Source organism: Enhydra lutris, unplaced genomic scaffold, assembly GCF_002288905.1.
Source record: "Enhydra lutris kenyoni isolate GAN:26980312 unplaced genomic scaffold, ASM228890v2 scaffoldscaffold18, whole genome shotgun sequence".
Taxonomy (NCBI): domain Eukaryota; kingdom Metazoa; phylum Chordata; class Mammalia; order Carnivora; family Mustelidae; genus Enhydra; species Enhydra lutris.
The window spans coordinates 2,454,451-2,465,451 of record NW_019154102.1 but is presented as its reverse complement, the minus strand read 5'-3'; positions in this window follow the sequence as shown (position 1 = coordinate 2,465,451).

Below are 11,001 nucleotides of genomic sequence, written 5' to 3'. Positions count from 1 at the left end.
ATGACCTGAGCTGAAATCAAGAGTCTGACGCTTAACCAACTGAGCCACCCAGGCGCCCCTCCACACCACCTTTGAGTGTTAGGGACCAAGTGGCCAAGCTTCTGACTCTAGCTAGAGCCTGAACAATTTTGTGAGCTGTTTCTTTCCCTGGTCGCACTTGAAGATGGCAGTCTTAAGTTATCTGGTAAATTGTTTGGGCTGGCACCTTTCAGATGAGGTTTATATTGCCTCTGATGTTTTAAGTTCTATGAAGTCTCTCTAATGCTCACCTAGTAAAATTCAAAGGATTCTCCAATATGCAGTTATGGAGAATAACGTGGATACTATAGTTTAGGTAGTGTGGTCAGGGGAGGTCTCTAAGGAGTTCACCTTCAAGCTAAGATAGGAGGATGGAAAGGGTCTCACCAAGCCAGCACGCAGAAGAGCATCCATGAAGAGAGAACAGATGGGAGGGAGAGGATGGTGTGACTGGAGCAGGGAGAACAAAAGGCATGTGGCCTCCTGTGAGTTTGGAGGTAAAGTCAGGGGTCTGATTATTTAGGGGATTCTTACCATAGAGATGGATCAGAATGTTATTCTTAGATCCTAGAGACAATCACAGTAGCTTCCAAGGTCAGAAATAGTGGAGGAAGTCAAAGAAACATGGTGACACTAAAGTTTGAGAATGGAAAGCCTGGACTGAATTAGAAAAGATTGTTTTTATGTTCCCTTGAGAGGTTCTGTGTGGTGCTTCACAAAATAGATGGAAGTCCATTATACGTCTGTGACAGAAAAATGCAGAAATCCTAAAAGGTGGACTAAACCAGTTCTGGATTCCATATAATTAAGGAAGCTAAGTGCTGATTGCTCCAGTTAATAGTCAATATATTTTTCTGACACGCTTTACTTCTTCATTGAGGGAAGAGCTTTCAAAATTACCTGGCTTAGCTCTTCATGACAAAGATGTAGAAACTGAGGGGTAGAAGTTGGCTGAATCTCACACAGAGAGTGGCAGAGACCTAGAAGCCTGTCTCCCACTCAGGAACAGGGTGGGAGGGGGAACCATGAAGTACTTGAATGTATCTAAGTGTATCAGGTGCATGTACATTACAGGAAATTAGTTTTGAAGGGAAAATGAACCCATTTATTTTGAAAGGGTGAGAGTAAGTATTTTTTCGTTAGTGGTAAGGGTGGTTTTTCTTCGATGTTGTTGCTTCTCCCAGAGAAGGAAAGAAAATGAAACATTTCTTTTTTGAAGGGGGGGGCGCGGGGGGGGGCAGAGGGGGGAGACAGAACAGAAAATTAAACTTATCTACATCTAGGTTGTGTTTTAAATTATATATTGAGTATACACTTATAAACAAAGTGCCATGAGAGGATAGGGAACTAAAGAGTTTATTTTGTCTGGGAATGAATGAAATAATGAACCTGGACCCTGATGGGAGTGGAAGCTTTCCAGAAGATGAAGGTAGACAAGGCAAGGTACTCTAAGCTGAAGAAAAGGATAAGAAAGGCAAACGCTTGGGGTGCCTGGTCTCAGTCGGTTAAGCATCTGCTTTCAGCTCAAGTTATGATCCCAGGTTCTGGGATCCAGTCCCAGTTGGGCTCCCTTCTCAGCGACGAGTCTTCTCCCTCTCTCTCTGCCCCTCCCGCTTCTCCTGCTCTCTTTCTCTCTGTCTCACAAATAAACCAAAAAAACCTTAAAAAAAAAAAAAAAAAAAAAAAGGCAAAGGCCCGAGGGATTTAAACATAGTTCATTCATATAAAGCAGAATAAGTCTTTCCACCAGTGGCCAAAGGCTTAAGCAAAGATAAATCATTTTTTCAGGATCTTTGATATTTGCCTTCATTTCATTATTTCATTCAGCTGTGAGAATGAGTCCCCATGAATGTGATGCTTCAGGAGAAGCATTGAAAGTACCTTTGTAAGCGTCTTGGGTGATTGCTATCTTCAATTTTTCTGTGACTTCTGTGACTTTGGGTCTCCTGGCCAAACCCATCTAATTGATCCCACCTGAGCTTTATATTTTTATGTAAATTTAAATGTATTATATACCACAAGTAAAAAGAGTTACCTCCTTATTTGGTAAGGGTCTATGCTCTTGTAAAAGGAAGCAGTGAACAATGAAGAGAAAGAGAGTGGAGCCCCATAACAAGGTATCCAACTCATGGTATTGGTGAACAGAATAACAATTCCAGAATAACAGTTATGTATCAAGCAGAGAGAGGATGGGTCCTTAACAGTAGCTAGACTGAGGGCAGTAAGAAGGATGGCTCCAGGCATGAAAACAGTTGATAGATTATCTGAAGTATTCAGTGTTGGGCAGAAATATTTCTATTGTTTGACAGATATACTAGGGCATTAGGAAAAAATGTTAAACACACAGAAAATTAAGCAGCCAGTGAATATGTTACTTTTAAAACATTTTTTTCATTACATATTAAGGCACAATTTATATGTAGTAAAATTCAGTATTTGTATACAGATCTTTGTGTGTTGAAAATGCATATAGTTGTGTAACCACCACCAGAAAATCTAGAATATTTCTGTCATCCCCCAAAGTTCTCTTTTTTTGTCCTGATATTAATCCCTCTGCCACTCCTAGTTCTTGGCAACCATTCACTTCATTGTCTCCATAGTCTGGCCTTTTCCCCAGTGTTATATAAATGGAACTATACAGTATGTAGCTTTCAAGTCTGGCTTTTTTAACTCGAATCACAACTCACTGCATTGTGATTCATCCATGTTATTAAGTATATAAATAATTTATTCAGTCTCTTTGGTTTCTTCTCATTGCTAAGTATTCTTCCATTTTTCGGATTTATCCTAGTAGGATTATTCATTCACTAGAGGAGGAATATTTGATTTTTCACCAATTTTTGGAGATTACAAATGAAATTTAATGTACTTTTAATTCCTTAAAAAAGCAAAAAAAAAAAAAAAGTTATGAGAAACCACACATAATCGTGTTAAGTTTCATGGTGGATGGTATATGCCTAGTTTAGATGTCGCACATTCTGTCACTCAGTGAAAGGTTGTCATTTCTTTAAAGAGAACAGGAGTAGGGAAAGAAGAGGTTATTCAAGATAAATAACAACTTCTACCAGAAGTCAATACATGGTGTCTATAGTTGATAAAAGAAGGAATAAAAACATTGATATTTATCAGCATGGAGAAAACTATCAGAAAATTCATCCTAATGATTTGAAAATTGCTTCCTCTGGAGAATTTAGAAGGTTGGAACAGAGAATCACAGACCTTTTTTTTTTTTTTTTTTTTTTTTTTGCTTTTATTTCTTTGAAAGCTGGTTAGTTCCATTTAAATTTTTAACTACATATATCTGTTAGTGTCCTAGAAATAAAATAATAAATTACACTTGGGTTTTTCTCAGTATGTTTCAAGTAGTTCCTCATATGACTACATTCCCACCCTTGCTTTCTGCTCCCTGAACCTATTCTCTTTTATTTTCTTCTCCTGTTCCTTAGAAGCTTTCTTCCCCTTTGATGAAAGAACCACTGCCTACCTATTCCTCAAAATTATCACATTATGTTTACCAAGACGGTGATGTGCACCCCTTCAGGAGTTTTCTTATATCTACATAACAAAAAGATACTGATAGAAACCTAATCATTTGATCACATCCATTTAAGAAGGGACACGGTAAATATCTTAGCTCACCAGCAAATCGCTTAGACACAAATTTATAGTCTCAAATAAAATACACAGACCCCATAATCCACCTACCACCACAAAGTACAGTAATTCCCAGATCAAATTAATGGAGTTAGGGAATTACTTATGGGATCAAAGTTTCCCTCTTCTGGAATAAAAGAAACCAAAATAATATTTGTTCCAAAGCAGCAAGAACATTAAATAGCCCATTGAAATGAGGTTTAAGTAGTGACAAGTCACTTGGGACCATGAAAATTTCCATTGAAAACAAATGGACTCAAATATGGCATTAAAAACAACAAGAAATTAGATACTCTAGCAAGATCAAAAGCTTCAGAAAGGGAAGGGAACTAATTTCGCATGACCCTGCTTATTTCCCCAGGGACTAATATGTGGCTATATATTTAAGTATGCTTTCATTAGATTTCACTACTTGTGATTCAATAAATTCAGTACACCCTGGGATTTTCTAGAAGAAAAGAAGTTAATATCATGTAGGTTTAGTGAAAGCTACTCTTTCCTCTAGGAAAGAGTATGTGTCAAATCTGTTCCTTTTCTTATTTCCCAAGTTTGTTGACATAAAGGATCCTATGACACAACAGCACCAGGGTCAGATCACCCTTGTCTATTTCTAAGGTGTTAGAGCAATTACCATGGTATGGGAGTTCCTTCAGTTGCCCGTCAAGTGGAATTTCAAGAATTCCTTTATAAAGGATTAATAAAGCTAAGTCCAAGATAGGAATTTCTGGCTGAAATGTAATTTATGTAAGTGCCTTCTGGTTAAAAAACTGCTGTTAAATATTGCCATGTTAGTCGAAACTCCATCTATCTTTAAGCGTACATGTTTTCCTTAAAGCGTATCCTATTAGAATTCACATATTTGGAAAGCTCTACCTTTATTTTTTTAAGAGAGAAAATATGTGCTTGGAAATATCAAATCCTTATGCTTATTTTAGGTTTTGAGCACAAACCTATAATCCTAAATAATGTAAAAGGCGGAGAGACATTTTTAAGTAGCATAGTCTTAGAACAGTCAGTATTTCTTTGTATATTGCACCTTTCAAAATATCCTACATTCATTATTTCATTAAATATATGTGATAGATAGGACTGACCCTTCTTAGAGTAGGGGAATTAGTAGAAAATTTTTAAAATTTGGTTTGTTACTTGAAAAGTTGGGCCTCTGACTCTTCAGTTCAATGGAGTCAGCAGACCTGGGACCAAGTCTTGAATCCTCCCCTCAACCCACTTAGGTTTATCTTGATTTCTGGAGTCTTCATTTGTAAAATTGCTTCAATAATTACTAAGGCTCCATGGGATTTTTATGAAAACAAATGAGTACCTTAAACAAGGGCAAGACAATATATAATTTATTTTTTATTCTCAGACCCTGAATTACTACCTAAAACAGTTTGTAATTAATATATTTTTTAAAGAAGTTGATAAACTAACACATTGTAAATTAACAGCTAAATGTTAATTAGATCATCTTTTTTTTTTCACCATCAGTGCTTGCTATAAAGCTTTATCCCACATATTGTCTCTCTTTCCTATAATAGTAAATATAGTCTATTTATAGTAGATAATCCAGTCTAGAATATTTTTTTTCTTAAGAAAGCAAGGATTTGGAACTGGCGCTCTTATTAAACAATATGGTAGCTAAAGAGTGATGAGGCTGAAAATAATGAGAAAGTGTACAATTCAGAGATGGGAAATACATGGGATTCGTGTGTTTATATCCTCAGTTAGGGTCCCTAGCTATGCTGATTGTTGCTTTTATTTATTTATTTTTCTGCATAGACACGTCATATATACTATGTTAGGCCTGATCTGATTCAGTGAGCTTATTACACAGGGTTGGGTGACAGAATTGACACAGAGTCAAAAATAGACCCAAATCCTAGTAATGTTGCTTTTATTATTATATATTTTAAAATAAATATCTGCTATTGCTAGCTTGTAAGTGAAATGCTGTTTAAATGTGATTTTTGCCCTTATTTTGTCTGTATTTTCAGAACACTCCTTTAAGAAACCAGATAGTTAAATGATCTTCAGTGAATGAGTAGTAATAGTGGGTAAATTCATGTAGAAGAAATAGATCAAGATGAAATATTTCTTACTGGAATTAAATGGCAGACAGGTGTTAACATGATAATTAACACCTAGCATTTAAATAACAACAGAGTACAAACAGAAAACAGAACCAGAAACCATTATCTTGAGGTGATCTAGAAAGAAGAAAGCAGATAAATCAGCAAACAGCAACAACAAAACAAACAAAAATGTTAATAGTACAACTTTAGTAATAAAGAGATGATTTTTGTTTAGTATAACATGTAGGTTAGCAGTGTCTCTCTATTTAAATGGTTTCCCTCATTTATCCCTAACTTACATAGCTACATCCAACATATACACCACTCTTTACCTATGCCTGATGTCAACCAAGCTAAAGACAGAGGAACTTGTAAGAACTAAAATTCCTCAGATGACTGATGGTGTTAATTTAGCATTTTCTTGAGACAATTCTATCAGAATACTCTTGTGAACTGCCTCTTCCTTTTAAACAATAAATGTGAGTTTACATTGTGAGGCAGTTCAAATAATGCATCTGATTTTTAATAGAAACACAAATTAAGACACCCTTGTAGGCCAAAGAAATGATGTTGAACTTTTTAGAAAAGAATGTCACCAATACATGCGGCAAAATATTCAAGTACAATTCTTTAAGTGATAATCCGCACGACTGCGTGATATGGTAATCAATCACTACAGTTGTATTCAATATAATTTATTGTATAACTCCTATCTTGTTTTATGGAACTAGATGAGCTGTTCATTAGTGCAAAGAAATCAGAATTTTCTCAGGGGAGGAGGCATATTTTAGAAGATTTGGAGTAAGACTTTAGAGTCAGTTATGGCTAAGAATCCAATAAAAAGCTGTAGGCTGTTCTTATTTTCACTTTGTTTCCTCTTGGTGGTATAGAGATCCATCAAGCTGTTGTTCTTTGCTACATTTAAATTTAGGATCCATTTCTCAAAAATGACATGGGACCTGTGTCCTCCCTCGTGTAATGTTCCTATAGATAATACCAAGTTCAGAAAGGGTAGAAAACGCACAGCAAATTATTCTAAGTAGAAAACCATTCATCCTAAAGAAAAAATTGTTGCACTTGAAAGTGCCTGTAATTTATTTGTGTCTATTTAACTCTGTTAGGGTTCTAGTTCTCAGCCCCCGCAGACGGTAAGCAAAGAGCTTGGTGGTGACTTTCAGAATCCTTCTGGAAAACTGGGCTGACACCAGATATAAAAATGTCTGGGTTTCATCTATCATCTGAGAGGTTGTTCATCAAGGAACCTGTTCACGGAGTGACTGCTTCCTCTGAGAATGGCCTAAATGTCTATCTTGAAGCTCAACCATGGTGACTTAAAGTTAAGTCATTCCTAGCAGAAAATTGCCACTGAGTGTGTGGGCAGAGAGTAAGAAGAGCAAAAGGCACAAACTGAAGAATGCAGATAAGACTCGTGATACAGGAAATCGATTAAGCCTCATTAAGTCTCGGCTTACCAGACACGTAGGTGGCGGTGTTACATTTAAGTTGCCTGGGGAATAAAATAAATAAAATTTGCAAAGTTAGAAGCCAGAAGTTTCTAGGCTGAGTTCTGACACTTTGGATTTGTTTGTGAATTCCACGAACACACTGTTTTCCTTGTCTCAGGAAACACTGACTTTGGGGTTCAGATGGTTCTATGCCAGGGAAACATTTTTAGATGGCTTTCAACTTGTGCTTAAAAAGCCACCTGTCAGCTTTGTGACCTGGCACAAACATCACTTCAGGGAAGCAAGTTCCTGCTCCAGTTCCTTCCCACAGCCCCACTGTGGAAGGAAATTCAAATCGAGCCTGAACACACTGGTGTTTCTTATTCTTTTCTTTTCAACCTCAATTAAATTGTTTTCATGCTAGGGAGCAGCTCATAGGACAAGTTATTTACATGGATTCTAGAAGGCTAGAGGATAGATTGTCATTGTCACATTTTAGGTCGCAGCAGTAAAAGGACTTTTTTATTTTTCTTAAATAAAAAACTTGAAAAAAAGTTAAATGTAAAAAGTCTGGCAAGGCAGCAGAGCCTTCAAAAGCAGGCTTGTGAACATTAAGGTTTCCATAGCAACACTTTCTTGTCCGAAGAGTTTCTGATTTCTTCCTAATTTATCTACCATAGGATATTACTGTTCATTTTGACCCGTGGCCCCCAAAGTGATACTTATTACATGCACAATGAAATTAAAATTTTAAATGCTCTGATTTATCAGTATTCTTTTTTTAAAGATTTTATTTATTTATTTGACAGACAGAGATCACAAGTAGGCAGAGAGGCAGCAGAGAGAGAGAGAGAGAGGAGGAAGCAGGCTCCCTGCAGAGCAGAGAGCCCGATGTGGGGCTCGATCCCAGGACCCTGGGATCATGACCTGAGCCGAAGGCAGAGGCTTTAACCCACTGAGTCACCCAGGCGCCCCTCAGTATTCTTTTTTTATAGCCTATCTTAGAGTATTGTTATTTGCCTCTGTTACATATCCAGTAATGTAGTAGGGATCTTATTACATAAAACCTGCATATTAAAGAGCTTTTGGTAAACATATTTTTTGATAGACAAGAAGAGATAATAAAATGAAATGAGTTCTAAATATACTCCCCCATTTCTTCAGCTATTTTAAACTACTCAACTATAGCTTGGAGCATTTGGTTGAAAAATAACTGTTTCTTGCCTTGGCTACATGCCTTTCATTTTTCAGAGGTGAGAACCAAAAGATTTTGCTTCATCAGAAACTTATGAAAACATTTTTTTTGCCAGCTTTGATATGACATCTTTTGCTGGTGACTCTGGGCCCTATACACAGTTTCAGTCCACCAGCAAACACTGAGTGCCTGTGAGCAAAGTGTCTCCAGGTGTTACTGAGCACTCCAAGAAATATTAGCAGAGGCCTTGACCTCAGCTGGTAAGCATCTAGTTGGAGAGGTAACACATCCTTGGATAAATATGACTGATGAGAACAGAGAAGTAAAAAATCATGAATATAAACAACAACGACTAACATTTATTGATTGCTTATGTTATGTCACATGCTGTTCTAAAAGCTTTACATGGACCACTACTTATTATTACTATCATTCCCATTTTAGAGAAGAAGAAATTCACCTTCCAAGGTCACATCAAGTGACAAGGATAGGATTTAAATCTGTCCCATAAAACCTCTACTCCTATCCCTACATCTCCTACAGAGTATTTTATATCTTCAAAAGTGAGAGTCATCATTCTGAAAAAAAAGGGAACCGAGAACATTTCACAGGGCTAGAGGGTCCAGGGGAGAGACTTAGACAGTGAGTTGGATGTCCTCACCTGGATAGAACAAGAATTTTGAGGGCTGAGAAAAAAAGAGGGATTTGTACATAAAGACATAGAATCAGAAAATCCCAGGTAGAAAATTTGAATGCAAATGTCCATGGGGGTCAAATGGGGAAGGGCCAGGTTTTCTCACCCAAGGAGTTTGAAGTATATTTTGTAGAACCCAAGATGTGGATTACATTTTTGGCAGCTTGAAGGAGTGTTGGAAACAGTTCTAAGCAGGTAAGGGAACACAGAGAATTAAAGCAGATGTGCAGCAGCAAGGAGAGCCCAGGAGCCAGCGGTGAGTGGGGACGGATGAGAAGATCCATACAAGCTAAGAACTGACAGTCACCTCCAAAGGGATAAAGGGAAAAGTTAATAAATAAAGCAAAACCCCACCAAAATGCTTCCACCTAATGTTTCATTGGATGATCTCAAACTCTAAGTAATAATAAAACTTGTAGAATCTTACTAATTGGGCTAAGTGAAAGGAAAGGGGTAGGTAGAAGGCCATCCTTAAAAAGGGAATTAATCAGAAAATGATATGCAGGAGCAAGCATTAATTTTGATGATAGAGATGATACAAAACAAATCCTTGCCTGACCAGATCCTCAGAGCACGTGTTGTTGTTGTTGTTTTTCATTTTATTTTATTTAAGAGCACATGTTTTAATGACTAGATAAGACCGGTTTTGTAAATAGCATATTAATTATAAATAGCTACTTCCATAATGTATTTACATTCTTGACAATGTCTTATTTTCATAGGATGCCTTAGTTTCATTGTAACAGCTCACCTTCACAGTGAAGGAAAGCTAAGGTGTTCAAGGTAAACTTAAGCTAATCTCTACCTCATAGGCTATTATGCCTTTCAATAATTGATAAGCTTCAGACTTTAAAAATGTACAACATAAACAAGCTCTAAATTGCCCCCAACTTCAATGTCTGATTTAAAAAAAATTTTTTTTTTTTTTTTTTTTTTTTTTTTGACAGAGAGAGAGATCACAAGTAGGCAGAGAGGCATGCAGAAAGAGGGAGAAGCAGGCTCCCCATTGAGCAGGGAGCCTGATGCGGGGCTTGATCCCAGGACCCTGAGATCATGACCTGAGTCAAAGGCAGAGGCTTAACCCACGGAGCCACCCAGGCACCCCGAAACAATTATTTTAAGAGAATTCAGGAGTTCATTCAACTTCCAGGGTGGCTCCTGGTTAAAACCGTGGGGAGATTTACCTGGGGATCCCTAGGGCTCATTTCCTTTTAATGACAATATGGTATGGGAGATAATGAAAGGGAGACTGGATCCACCTTTTCAAAAAGTGAAAGGACAAGATAGCTAGCGCAGGGGACATTGTTGACATTTTCACAGGAATTTGAGAGTAGGTGATTTACTTTTGCATCAGGCCAATACGCTGATAGAAATTCTTGGTTATGTTGTATCAGTGAAAACAAACCGTGGGAAGACAGCCTGGAAGAAGTTTAGTAGATTAATGTGGTTAGAGAGATAATGTGTGAATGACCTTGAACTTCTTTTGTTGGAGGGAGATTTGGTCAGAGGAAGCCTCTTTCCAATGAAGAAAAATAAGTAAACAGCTTTAATTATTTAAAGAAGAAAGCTGCTGGGGCACCTGGGTGGGTCAGTTGGTTAAGCATTTGCCTTTGGCTCAGGTTATGATCCCAGGATCCTGGGATAAAGCCCTGCATAACATCCCCCCCATCCCCCCGCCGCTGCTCGTGTACTCTTTGGCACTCTCTCACTCTCTCTGTCCCTCTCTTTTTTCTCTCAAGTAAATAAAATCTTTAAAAAATAAAGTAAAAGAAAGCTGCCAAGCTAAGGAATAATGTCAGGTCTTAGAGAAATGGCCAGTGTAATTTGCTATTAGTTGAAAAGAAAAAATTATAATTAAAGCATCTGTTATTTGTTTTTAAAAATAAAAACTCTTCTTGTGAGAAGTTCTGACATTCTTTCAGA